The following is a 10,566-nucleotide window of genomic DNA, read 5'->3' on the forward strand; positions in this document are numbered from 1 at the left end:
TTTGTTCAGCAAATTAGTACATTTTATTAGTTAAATTCTCCCCTGTTTCACCACTTGACTATCCTGACCTCTTGTCACTAAAAATAAGCTTTCTCATTGTATGATTTTAATATGGTGTTCTCACTTGTTTCTACAGAAAATAGACTCCATAAGGAATCTATAAATATAAACTAAAACTCATAACCATTTTTTAAAAATTTTTAATGATTTTCTAAACTCAGAACAGAGGACTCCAAAAATAGCTCTGACCCTGTCTCACTAAAATTCACATATCTTAAAATATAAAATTCATTTTGCTGCATCATTATTTTTATATGAAATTAGACTCAATAAGATTTAATTCTATATATCATTTATCTTCTAATTCATTTTATACTATCCTAGGTGATTTTTCAAATTCACATCATCATTGCTACTTGAAATCTGTTTCTTTGTAATTTTACTCTTTCATGATTTCTATGCATGATTTATCACCCAAACATTTGTAACAACAAACACCTTCATACTTAGTAATTTTAACAACCATTCATCATCAAATAATTACATATCATTCTTTAGCAAAATCATAAATACAAACATTCAAAATAACTAAGTCCCTATACATGCCATAACCCAAACATGGTTCATCATAAAATACCGAGTTGTTGTCGTTGATAGTGTGGACGATCTCCGACGTCTTTAAGTTCCCAAAAGGAGCTTTACAATACTATAAGAGAAAGAAAAAAAAAAGAAGTAAGCATAAAGCTTAGTAAGTTTACTAGCAAGTAAATAACAACATTTAACACAAATAATTAAACTCAAATGTCAAGATCTCTAGTTTACTCTTTATTTAATCTCATTCTCGTTCTCTTGCTGGTTTACTTAGCTAACTCATGATCGTAACTTATTCCACTCTTGTTGAAACATTGAGTATCAATTGATAATATAGTAAATTCTTAACTCTTATAACTCATCTGAGCTTGCCGTTTATGCTTTTAAATGAACTTTCATTAACATGATTCCTTTACTAGCCCGTTGAGCCACATTGGAATAATAAGGATACTTGGGTCTTTTCTGATAATAATATGTCAAAGCCATGTCCCAGACATGGTCTTACATGGGATGTTCTCATATCGGTGCCCATGCCATGTCCCAGACATGGTCTTACGGGGGACCTCTCATCTCAGTGCCAACGCCATGTCCCAAACATGGTCTTACATGAGACCTCTCATCTCGGTGCCAACGCCATGTCCCAGACATGGTCTTACAAGGGACTTCTTTACCCAAACGTCATGACATTTGTATCTGATACATTCCTTATGTTTCAACGGGATTTTTTAACACTAATTCTCTATCATCTCATACTTGAGTCAACATTAAATAAATTCATGAAATAAATATATAATTGCTGGAAAATAACAACATTAATTATAATTATTAAAATATTGCATTTATTTACCGTAAACTTACCTCGGTACAAAATATAGCCAAATTCACCAACTTAGCCTTCAACTTTATTCTTTCCTTTGTCTAACCTCGAGTTTCGTTCTTCTTGATCTAAAATAGCAAAATTAACTCATTTAATACTCACATTTATCAAAATAGTCCTCAACTCTAACTTTTGTAAAATTATGATTTTGCCCTTAAACTTTTACATAATTACATTTTTGCCCCAAGGCTCAGAAATTAAACTTCATCTCATATTATTATGTTTTATGACATGCTGAACATTTTTTCCTTCTATGGCAACATCAAATTCCCACTCTAACACTTATAAAAATTAGGTATTTTTTATCAATTATGTCAACTTACTCGTTTTCACTTAAAATCGCTTAGCAAAAGTTGTTTAACATAATTTCTAGCTTCATAGTCCACCATAAAACATCAAAATAAACACATTTCATCTATGGGTATTTTTCTAAATATGAACCCTAGGTTAAATTATTGCTAGAATAGGCTAAGTTAAGCTACTGGGATCTCAAAAACATAAAGAGCATTAAAAACGGGGCTTGGGATCACTTACTATAGAGCTTGGAAGCTTGAAAACCCTAACTATGGCTTCTCCCCTTTCTAAATTCAGCCTAATGAAGAAGATGATCAGAAATTGGCTTTTAATTTTGTTTTTAATTCATTTTAATAACTAAATGACTAAAATACCCTTAAAGAAAAACTTTGGAAACATGCCTAACCATGTCCATTCTTGTCCACCAACTTAACCAATGGTCTAATTACCATATAAAGACCTCCAATTTAAAATTTCATAACAATTGGACACCTCTAATATATAGAACTCTACTTTTGCTCTTTTTACAATTTTGGTCTTTTTGACTAAATTGAGTGCCCAAACATCAAAATTTTTAAACGAAATTTTCACAAAATATTTCTGTGAAATTGTAGGCCATATAAATATAATAAAAATAAATTTTTCCTCATCAGATTTGTGGTCCCGAAACCACTATTTTGATAACCTTAAATTTGGGCCATTACACTTCCATTTAAAACACCATTGTTGATTGCCTTGGAGCTGAGCATAGATCATTCTTGATTGAGCTGAAACAAAGTATTTGAGTGTATACAGAGGATAGTTTAACATCCTAGGTAAGTATTATGGTCTTGCATGTTGACTTCTAAAAGAGTAAGTTTGTTTTATGTGTGTGAACTATAAGATGAATAATTAAGGCTTTGCATGATAGTTATCTGGGTTTCAGATGATGGTAAAATTTATACGAATGAGTTTTAATGGTTTTCATATGTTTTATTAGCAGTGATTGTTGCTATTTCTGGTTAGATGATGACTATGGAGTCCTGGCTGTTATCAATGGTTGTCAGGTGAGTCTCTAAACTGATCACGCATGTATATTATTTATGTTATATATTTCTGTGAGAACCGAATGAACTATGAAATTGATATTAGAGAAGTATAATATGAATGTTATACTATTTTATAAATGTTTCCTAGGTCTTGCATGTGTAGTTTGCATAGAATCTGACAAGTATGTGATCAGTATTCTAATGATGAAGTATGATTGTAGAGCACAAATGGAATGCATGTGATGAGATGTAAGTATGATTTTTAATGGATCAGAGTGTGAAGTCTTAAATGGTGTCAATGCATGGAGAGTCGTCCAAGTGAGTTTGTGTTTGTCCACCGCGGTGGAGAATAAAGGGGTTCACTAGGACTTTAAACATGATCTCTAAAAGGAAATTCCATGGCCATGGAACCCTTTGAAAGGAATTAAAAGAACGATGATTACCCAATGGGGTTCTCTGCGTGTCTTAGGAATGCCTTTGTGGTAGAATATGAAAGGTATGCTTTTGTGGCAAACATCGTAAGGAACGCCTTCATGGCGTACTCTTAAGAATCGCCCTTGTGGTGAACTATGAATGGATCGCTTTAGTGGCATGTTCTATCTTATTGGCATGTTCACTCTTAAGAATCGCCCTAGTGGTGGACTTTGAATGGATTGCTTTAGTGGCATGTTCTATCTTATTGTTGGTAAAGTGTATTTTACTAAGTTAAAGTAGTGTGGACTATCAGGAAAATCTGGTAAGTTACGAACCTGAATGACTGTCTCTATGTTAATATATGAGTAAGTTCTAGTAGATCTGTAATATGTATAACCAAGATAATGTATTGATATGCTCTGGAATAAGAGTTGAAGGAAGTCTTAAGGATTTTCATGAAAAAGATATGCATATTTGTATGCCAAAAAAGATGTCTGTTATGATTATCTGTAAGTAAGAAAAGTAAGGGGTATCACATCTTCTTCCTAATTTATTCTGAATTTGATTTAATGTTGTTTTGAATTATGAGATTCTGTATAACATGATATGGAGTTCATCTGGATATTATATGAGATAAAATTATCAATATGAATATGTGTATGGAATTAAATCAGGGTAGGTCTGAGATTGAACCACATGTATGAAATGTTGCGTAAGTATTTGCTATGTATATTTATCCACCCAAGATAATGTCAGCAAGCAATTGATTTGAAATAAGATATTCATGAATTGAATAAAAGGATTTCTTCAGTAACAAGATATGGAAGATTAAGTATGATAAGGGTATGACAATTGTCGCATATAAGAGAGATAAGTTGATATAAGGTATCGGCCACAGCAAATGGCGCAGAGTAGAAATTGATTCATGGAAAGACCTAAAGTATTACAGGATTCTGCCAAGGTACTATCAATGAGCTTACTAAGTACTTCTCTAATTACGAGGTTATTACTTCTTTTTAGGTTTGTTAAGAAGCGGGTTTGCCTGGAGGGACAATGCCAAGAGTATGCCAAGCTGGTGGCAGATTGGGCTATTATGCATACAGAGGACTGGTGGCACAACTTTGAAAATTTTCTTTTATGTCTATCTTCAATAATTATCTAACTTGTAACAAAAAATTTGAATCATATGAGTTGTAATAAGATGTTCAACATGTACTCCATTTCAAATCTTTAAAGATGTTGAGATTCTCTTTTAGGATTTCAAATAACAGTTTTAAAATAAATGAGAAATTGTAATTTATTTTGTTAAAATTTTTGTATCAACTAGTAACACCCAAGATTTAGACTTGGTAAATTGGGTCGGGTTGAGGGCGTTACATTGAACTTCCTTGACAAGATTAAGGCGTGTATTTTTCCTATTTTTTATTGCATTCATATCTTTCATGATCCAATATCACGAACTGTTATGCTAATAAATTAATACATGAGGGTGGGGACGAAGGTATTGTCGATAATCCAGGTAGTCGAGGATGTTTTGTATGGGAGAAACATTAACTCGATAGATCGAATTACTAAGGAAACCCTTTTCAAAGTACTAGTGGGGCATGAAACTAATATGAAGCCTATTGAGCTATCAGTGGAGCTACCACATATGAGAGAGGTGGGATATGCATCAAATTTTGGGGGTAAAGTGGTGATGCAAATTGGACAGTTGAGATGAGTAAATGTTGCGAGTAAGGTACGTCTCAAACACCTTAGAAGTGTTTTTCATTTTGACTTGTTGTTGGCTTTATAAAGACACAGGGGACCTTTCAGATTTTTGAAGTAGAGAAGCCAATGGGCTTACAAACTAGAGTTAGCGAGAATACTGAAGGTTAACCCGCTGTTCAATGTGGGCATGTCGAAGCTGATGCATGTGGATCAAGGGGATCTTGATCGAGGCAAGTCACAATGTGGGCAAGTAAGAGTGGCGAGATCTTACAAATGGTATGTACCAAAAACAAGTGAAAAGATTTAAGTTAGGAGATGGTAGAATCCAAGGCAAAAGTTTCGAAGGGCAGGACTTCCCGATAGTGAGACTAGTCAGGAAAAAGCAAAGGCATTGAGAAAGTTCTGAGGCGAGTCAAACTAGTGCCATTCCTAGGATACAACAAGGGCATTACGAGAATGAGTGGGGCAAAATGTCACGAGCCGCGAATCAAAGCTCGTGACTATTACAGCAAGGTGTTCCATAAAGGTTTACATATTGAATGGGCTCAGTTGACCCACTTGAACTGGCCTGATTCGAAGAATAAGTGACGAAGCCCTTCCACTTAAAACCTTGGTGGCCCAACAAAGAAGTTATGGGAAATTAGGGCTACCTTGGTAAATAGGGAAAGTAATATTAGAAGATTTGTAATCTAGTAAGATTTGGTTTTGTAATCTTGGAGATTGTGTAAATCCCTTAATTGTAGATAGGCTTCGATCTCGTCTTTCGTTGTAATTTGAAATATACCATCGATTTTGGGTGAGCTCAAGTATAAATAGAAAGCCTCCCTCTTATTTGTAATCATCCATTATATCCATTATTCTTTGAGTTAAAGAATATATTGAGAGCATTTACTCAAACACCTTGTGTGCATTACTTATTTGTGGTTATTTTGCTCTTTCGAGCTTCTTTTGTCCTTGAGATTACTTCCGCTATATTTTGGTGCCTTAGAGGAATTCTATGAGAATCCTTATTTTGCAAGAGTTAGGCTGACTTAGGCGTATTTGAAGCGAAGGAATTGCCTAAGACCGCATGTATTGCGAGACGAAATGTTTAGCCTTTTGACACTAACATGTGAATCTTTGTCAACAATGTCAAAACTTCATTAATATGATACAAATGTTGAGTGCAGTGGTAAGACATATTACACTCTAAAGGGGAGAACGTAGATTCAAACTTTAGAAATGACATTGTTGGAAAGGGCAACGTAAAATGGACATGAAAAATTTTAAAAAAGGTAAACTACACCCAAGGTTAATAAACTATTAGTACATTTACATTTTGGTCACTCAACTTCAAAAAGTTACAAATTGAGCATAGAATTATTTGAAAATTTTCATAGTCATTAAATTATTCGAAAGTTTTTATTTAAGTCACTTAGTTGTTATGTTTTTTTTAAAGTCTAGCTAGCGAGCTCCAAACGACAATTCAATTATCAGTATGGTGGATCGATACCCATCAACAAGTAGAAGAACATACTTTAGACCCAAGTCGATCTAACAATCAATGTTGGAGATCAGAGAAGAAAGTTGTTTGGATTTTGGTTTGCGTATTCATGACGTTCAAAGTTGTTTCATGAACAAAAACAAAACTATAGAAGGGAAGGGAAAGAGAATTGGTACAGGGGGTGCGAATAGAGAAAGCGACCAGTAGCGATTTTAACAGCTCAATAACTTAAATAAAAACTTTCAAATAATTCAATGACTATTTCATAACTTTTTGAAGTTAAGTGACAAAAACTTAAACGTACTAATAGTTTAATGGCCTTTGGTATAGTTTACCCAAAAAAATCGTGCACTCATATATTGAAAGATAGCTTCTTCTTTTTTACCTTCAAACTATGAACAAGCTTAAAGGCTGCCAACCTTCATACATTTTTGTTACCTGAATTCCTCAAGTTTTTTTTGGTCTGTCAAATAATACAAATTTCACCTCAGATAGTTACGTTACCGGAAGGATATAATCATTTCCTTTCATTTCTCTGTTGATACAACAGTTCGTCTGCTATATTATGTATTCTGTGATTTAGGGTCATATGTAAGGATTTTATCCCTCTTGTTTTAACATCAAAATGAAAACACAAACACAGAAAAAACCAATATTTTATTTTCAGCGAATCCTCTGCATCAGACAATACTAGCAAATTTGGCTAAAGAAATAAAAAACACAACCGCTAGAGAATCATGGAGAAACTGTCTATAAGACACCAAGTTATGCTCAGCCTTCTTTATACGACACAATTCGAGTGGCGGTAATGTGATGCTACTATTACTGTTTTATAATTTTGTTTCTTTTTGGTGCAGTTATTCACCATAATTGAGTGAGTGAGATAAATACGAACACATCATGATTACAATCTAATGATAAGCACTCCAGGCTACATCTACCATCCTTAACTTCCCTACTTCTCAAACATAGCTCCTCTTCCCAAATCGTTACTTGTGTTTGGCGGGCATAGTTGCAGAACACAGATTCAAAAATGAAATGATTTCTTGTCTCCTGCCCTCAGCGACAAAGCACACACTGACCATTAACGTCACGTCCCCACTCCCCAATATGCAAATCTGTAGAGGATGGCCATCCAAAAGATATTATGGCATTTGCATGCCTAAGGAAGAGGACAAAGGAACCACGACAGCCTGTCCTTTCTGAATTTTACTGTATCCATACTTTAGCCACTGAGGGAACTTCCACACTGATGTTCCTTCTCTCTGCTTAAAGCAGCTTCCTCCAATCCAATCGCAGCTGCTGCTGTGAGTTGCAGCAGATTGCCAGAGGGACCTTCACCTTCCTGCACTTAAGAATTCACATTTACATTACATTAAAGTCCAGCTTTCCTCACTTTTATCTACTAAAAATTTCCTTTGCTCATCAATAATTGGCTCAGTGTTCTATTTTCTTAAGTTACAATGCATTGGGATAGCAAAAAAATCTCCAGCATAACAGATTTACATTTCGATTTTCGATTGCTGAAACTTCACTGAAATGCTCATTATTGCTTATTCTTCTATCTTAATAGAATACTTGGCACAAAAAAATAAAGTTATACCATACATGGAAACTAGCTTATTCTTCCATCTCAAACATTGACACTTCTAAAAGGCTGCAAATGCCAACATGCTACTAGTTTTAACTAAACAAATCTATATATATATATTTTTTTTTTAAAAAAAGAGAGGAGGGAAATGGAAGGAAAAGAAATGAAACATGAATATAACTAATCATATCAGTTAAATCATTGGAGTATGGATGTTGTTCAAGTAGACTCGGTATCTTTGGCCAAAAAACATGCAACACAATAAAATAACTAAAATTGTCAAGTTAGATCCCTCCGACCAGCCTTGGAAGTGCTTGTTTTCAAGCGTAAATGGCTTGTTGCGAGCATTATCATCCCATCCCCTTGTTTCATCTTTTTCAGAAACCTGGAAGAAATCCAACTCAAATTTATATCCCATGATATCAATGATGTATTCCACCCCCTGCACACCAACCTGAAGCTGAAGCCAACAAAAAGCTGGCTAGTCCAGTGTGCAAGAGATGGAATATAACATAAACCCATGTCACCAAAGCCTTCTTTTTTTCTAGCAAGCAGGGATTTCAAAATTTATATAATGGTGCAAACAAAAAAAAAAAAACAAAAACAAAATGGAGTTGAACTCAAAGGTTGTTCATGCATCAAAAAGTGAAAATAACGTATCAAACACCCTTTTCAGGATTCAGAAAATCCCGGTAATTTACTTGGTGGGAAAAAATAAACTTGGAAAGTGGTTTGTGAGGTGGAAATCACAAACAATTAGCCCCTGGCCTGACATCATCCATTGAAAGTGGGGTGTCCCAAAATCTTTTAGAATCTTTGCTGCATTTTGTTCATGAATTCTATTGAGTGCAAAATCTTAAAGCCATATTATTTACTTTAATGGAAGGATTGTTTATGACTGCGGCCAATTATTAATTGGTTAATGATCTTTCCACTTTGTTTACAAAGTCAACCTTATTCATTTAACCTAAAACCAAGCTGATGATGTGTGGGTAAAAGTCGTAATCTTTTAATAAATTCAAATTTGGATCAAATGTAAAACCTGATTTGAAACTAGTTTGTGACCCATCTACAGTTTGCTTTTATTTTTTTTTACTTAATACATTAGTAGTGAAAATTTAGAATCTACAAATAAAGTTAAAAGAATAAAAAAGGAGCAGGACTAAGATAAAAATAATGAAAGAGTGTAATTCAGGGTTTCCGTACCGGTTGAAACCCTTCGTTCCGGGAGTAACCTAGAATTACAAACTTTAGGTTTTGTTTCAGTGTAAATTTCAGTCGGTAGTGACCGTATCAGTGTGTATCTATTGGTTTCGTCTATACTGGCTACTACAAAAAAATCAATTTTAAAATCAATTTTAATTTTAAATTTAAATTTTTTAAATTTTTATTTGTACCCAAAAATGATTTTAAATTTAAGTTTAATTTTATTATTTATTTTGGTTTTTTGAATTATGAATTATTTTTTTATCAATTGATTATGAATTGTTATATGAGTTTGTTTAATAATTTTTATATCTGTGAAATTTATTAAAAATATTTTATATAATTGATGAGTATTTTGTTTTGTTTTTTTTATCTTAAAATTTACATAGGTTAAAATTTGAACTCATGCCATTGACATTTTTAAAATCTTTTCTTTGCCACTTCAACCAAAACATTAATTTTATGAGTATTTTATATTTGAGATTTATTTAATCTCATTATCGATATTTGTAAATATTTTTAGATACATATATCAAATATTTTTTAAAATAACGATAAAAAGGTACGCTGAAATAGACTGGTATTGGTATGTACTGATACTAATAGAAAAACAATACATTCATTGGTATGGTATTGACTACCTTAGTGTAATTTGTATATTCAAGTGCAATGATCTTAAACACCCAAACTCATTGTCCATCTGGAGCAAGACTCCCAATAAAGAAATTAGAATAGTTTTCTTTCATAAAAAATTTAACAATACAAAAAATATTTAAACTAATGAAAGTATACAAATTCCTAGAATCTAGCAACATAATAGGAGAAATGCTGAAGGTGCTAAGAGTGGCAGTTAAGCTAAACATGTAGCTAAAAGAGTCCATGAATTGTGTAACTCCCAAGTAATTCAGTAAACAATTGGTTTCTTTGCAGGACCTATTCAAAGTCCATGAAATTAATTCTTATTGCCTTGTTTTTCTTCCGAACATATGTTTTCAAAGGTGGTGTTGTATCATTACACCCTCCCTAGAAACTTGGCGTGTCCTCTAGTTGAAATAGAGGGGATTGTTCAGTGATGAAGTCATAACTTCCCAGCTTACTTCTTCGAGAAATCTATTCTTCCATTAAATCAACAATTCTAAAGGAGTACCAGAAAGAGGAACCCAATGATGGGAAAGAACTTGTTCAGGTTGTAAAGTTAACTCCCAATCATCATTAATGGACAATGGAATAAGAAATGAAGGAGCTTCTTGACCATGAGCAGGGCGAAGAAACGAGACATGAAAAATAGGGTGTATTTTGGAGTCAGATGGCGACTCTAGTTCATATGCAACAGGACCAATACGGCGCGAGACTTGATATAGACCAAAAAATC

The 10,566-nt window shown here is 33.5% G+C and overlaps 1 long non-coding RNA gene across 1 annotated transcript; it reads right to left on the reverse strand.

The window, feature by feature from the left end:
* Window positions 1-7,039: 7,039 nt before the first annotated feature.
* On the reverse strand, window positions 7,040-8,607 carry LOC128035576 (uncharacterized). Its single transcript, XR_008192051.1, has 2 exons — window positions 8,288-8,607; window positions 7,040-7,742 (listed from the first exon to the last, which is right to left on the reverse strand). It is a non-coding gene; the product is annotated as an uncharacterized LOC128035576 (long non-coding RNA).
* Window positions 8,608-10,566: the final 1,959 nt, after the last annotated feature.

The sequence above is a fragment of the Gossypium raimondii genome, chromosome 12, assembly GCF_025698545.1.
Source record: "Gossypium raimondii isolate GPD5lz chromosome 12, ASM2569854v1, whole genome shotgun sequence".
Taxonomy (NCBI): Eukaryota; Viridiplantae; Streptophyta; class Magnoliopsida; order Malvales; family Malvaceae; genus Gossypium; species Gossypium raimondii.